We start from the raw sequence: 4,104 nt of genomic DNA on the forward strand, positions 1-4,104 counted from the left end.
TGTGGAATAAACCTCCTTTGCACAAGCTGATTCATGCTCAGCTTCTGATCTGCAGTACAGGTCCCCTTCTGCTCCTGATCTGCTGCCTTGTGGTTGGTCCCCATCAATCCTCCCTTGCTGCTTGCAGGATTTCTTTACTAAATCCTCCTTTTCCCCACAACCTTTTGATCCATGGAGATTACCCTGCATTCATTCTCACAAATATTCAGCTTCCAATTTCTATACCAAGGTGTAAATACTGTGGTCTCACCTTGCCAAGTTTCTCTGACACTCACAGAACTGGTGGTGATCCAGACCCTTTGGAAGTCAGACCAGTCTTCTCCATATGAGGTGGAGCTGGGCTCCCAACCCCGGGGAGCATCAAGGATTTCATGCCCTCTGTACACAGCCCTCAGCATGGCAGGGAGGGGCTGCAGGCTCTTGCATATAGAGAGACCTCGATGCCTTTCATTAGGTGGCAGAAGGAAAAAAAAGCCTTTCCATTCATTCTGAGCAGGTTTTCCAGCCCCTCCCATCTTGACCCTGATTGCTTATCAGCTGGGATATGTTTATCCTAAATCTTTCTTTTCTCCTTTTCGTGTCTCCCCCTCCACCTCTCCCTTTCCTGCTTTTTCTCCCACTGTTTCTCTCTCCCAGCATCCCACGTGCACACCCCCTTCCCAAGGCCAGCTCTGAGCTTGCAGAGGAGTGAAGCTTCAGACTAAACTTTAATTTTCACGCTCCCTGTTTCAAGGGCACCAGGCGGGTTTTTTTTCGGCCGTTGCCCTCCACCGCAGAACTGGAAGGTTCTGGTTTGTGCCACTGTCGATTGAGACAGCACCGGTGCTATTACAGCATGTTCCCTCCCTGTGGAATTCAGAAGAGACCAGCTCCTTTTATAGCCTGGCCAGAGCCCCTCTGAGGGACTGCTCCTGTGCCTCTTTTACACTCCCTGTCCCCGGGACTGATGTGAAAGTGCTGCAGTGTTGACCTCGAGCCCTGCAGGTCCTTTGAGTAGTTCCTAGAAAACCCTCCTGGCACTTTGCCCACGGGGTATAGTCACAGCTCTGCCCTGGGAAGGCCGTGCCTGGTGTTGGCCATGTGTCTCTGCAAAGTCCCTGCTGCTGCAGACACTGTGCAGAGACCGGGTCCTTAAAAAAACTCATATTATGGCTTAGAGACATGGGCCATAATGTCTCTAAAGTGATGGGCTTGGCAGTGCTGTGTTAGTGCTTGGACTCGATGACCTTAGAGGGCTTTTCCAACCTTAATGATTCTGTGATTTTGTATAACATGACCCTCCCCTCCAGCTCTTCATGTCTCCCATCTCCAGGAGCTCTTCATGGCTGCCACTTCCTAGGTAATCTGTGTGTCCTTTTCCTTAGTCTGGGTTTCATCCATCCCAGGGCACATGTAGGGATGCAGATCAGGAACTACTCTCCCTGTGATGGCACCCACCCTGTGCCAAAGCAGTGGTGGTGGGGAAGAGGCAAGTGGTGGGGTGAGGTAAGAGAGGTCTTGCACTTGTGTAGTCTGGGAGATGCTTGTGCTGTGGGAAATCTGACCCTTTCTGGCATCCTCGTTGACAGCAGTGTCTGGTCAGGAGGATTAAATAGGAGAAGGGAGAACATCACCACCCAGCACTTTCCCAGCACTTTCCCAGCCCTTCAAACCCAACTTTCAACCCAAATCACATGGAACTAACAAAGCACAAGTGAGCATCATCTCTCCGTGGATCTCTGACTTGGTTTGCTATTTCCATTCTTTTTTAGTCTCTGTGAGCCTGTTCTCTTGTTGTCCCCACACCTCCTGGCCTGCTGCTGTTTCTCCACATTCCCAAATGCTGGACAGCATTAGCAGAAAGTCAAGCACATGCAACTCCTTCCCAACAGATGTTCCACAAAGGGAACTGGAGACCTCCCCAGGACCTTTCTATAGAGTCTTTCTTGTTCCTTCTGTAAAGACACAGTGTTTCTGTGAAGGCATCCTGGAGTGTTTCTCTCAGACTCACAGAAACAGGATATTGCAAAACCCCTAAAGGCTCTAGGAGACTGAGACTGGATGGAAACCAAGCAGTCTTGTTCTCCAGAGTTGCTTGGATATTTTGGCTTTCTTCATCCCAAGGTCCATAGAGTGGGGACAGAGTGTCTTAGGGTTTTCCACAGTGTGTGTTGGGTCCTGTCCCTGCTTTCTCCAGGCAGCCAGTTACCCAAGTGAGACATATTTAGTTATCCACTGGGTAGAGTGTTAGTCTGGGAAGTGAGATGGGATTTAAACTCCCCTCCTTGAGTGTCTCATCATGCTTCTCCCCAGCTGTGAAATAAAGGCAGTGAGATGAAGAGAGCTCGGTGCTATCATGAATAACAAGAACAAGTAGGTTTCTAATCTTGGGAATGAGATGATCTTTCCTGTCACAGGACACAGTTCCACTAATAAATAAGTGTCAAACACAGATACTGGAAGTTGATTGTCTCTATCATTGACATGATGCTTGGCACAGTTTTGGCCTCAGCCAACTAGTGCCATCCTAAATCTGCAGAGGACAATGTCTCTGTGGTGGGAGCACAGGGATGCTGCTTCACCCAGACGGAGCTCAGATGGAGCACCAAGTCTTTTGGGGTGTCCAGTATGAACCCCCCCCTAGGTGCAACGAGCATGTGGCCACAGCACAGCTGAGCCTGCTGATGTATCACTCCTCTTGTGCTGCTTCTTAAACCCTTTACATAAACATTTGCTTGTGGCCAGGGTTGGGAAAGAGCCGTAAGCAGATAGGGCTGTGCTCTGACTCTGTGCGGCTGCTCAGATGTTCCTGCCCTGCTTTTCATGCAGACCACGGCAGAGGTCAAACCAGCACGTGACATCTTTAAAAAGCCCAGAACTGAACAAGATAGCTCTTCCCAAAAGCCTTTCTTGCCAGCTTTTTTTTCCCCCCTTCCTGCCATCCTCAGGTCGTGCCAGAGTTTCTGCTTGCAGCGCGTGGAAAATGCAGCAACTGCAGGTCGAAAAATGCAGGGAATAAAGAACAGAAAAAAAGGGCAGATAACACAGGGTAGTTCTCGTTTATCTCACTCTGGGGCTTGCCAGGTTGCAGAGATCCTCAAGCTGAGCTTGGATGGGAAAGAGACGTCCATTAGCTCCCTCGCCTTCGTTCCCCACATAAAGCTTCCTCCCCACTTTGCCACTCTGGTCCCCCCAGCACTGCCCCTGCCCCCCGTCCCATTAGGACCCAGTGGGCTGTCGGAAGCATAATGGAAGAGAGAGCTTTCATCCATCACAGACCTTGAAGAGTTCAGCGAGGCAGAGCCATCACAGAGGAGAAACATTCCTCCGCGGATCCCCTCTTGTCTCTCGGGTGGGAAGGGGGAGGAGGAGGGAGAGATAAGGCCAAACTAATTTGTCTTTTTTAATTGGTTCAGAATACTTGAACGAAAGCTGGTTTGTTATCCTTGGCTTTGCTCTGGCAGGCGTCCAGGATGTAGGGCAGAGGCTTCTGAAGAGTTAACCTCTTCTAAATATCCTATTAGGATCCTCTCCATTTAGTGTAAGGACGCTGTAAGCAGAGTCAGAGTGGGAGGGCCTCTTCATCTTTCTTTTTTTCCCTTTTTCCATTAGAAACTCAGCTTTGGAAGGGACACAGGGACACACAGAACAGCAAAGGCCCAAGGGTGAGAGTCTTCTGGTCAAATTTTGCTGTAAACATCCAGAGCTGAGCTAATCATCCTGAGCTCACTTTGTAGTCAGCAAAGAGAGACAGGCACTTCCAAGGCACTTCTAACTCAGACCAAGGCAGGATCTGAAAGAGATTAAATGATTCATTCCTGCTTGTCTGTGAGGGTCTGCAGTCACTGGAAAGGGAGAATAGAATGGTTTGTGTTCGAATCATAGAATAAAAGAGTGTTTTGGATTGGAATCATGGTTTGGGTTGGAATCCCGGAATCACAGAATGGTCTGGGATGGAAGGGACCTTAAAGATCATCTAGTTCCAACTCCAAGACAATTTTCTTGGGATGTTTACATTTATCTGGTGTCACACAGGTGTGATAACAGATCAGTGAGAGGCCTGTGCAGGTCTTGAAGAGCAGCTGGAGGGCATCTAAAATGTCAGTTGGTGCCAACTCATGGGCA

This window comes from Manacus vitellinus, unplaced genomic scaffold (assembly GCF_001715985.3).
Source record: "Manacus vitellinus isolate BGI_N305 unplaced genomic scaffold, ASM171598v3 scaffold_82_pilon, whole genome shotgun sequence".
Taxonomy (NCBI): domain Eukaryota; kingdom Metazoa; phylum Chordata; class Aves; order Passeriformes; family Pipridae; genus Manacus; species Manacus vitellinus.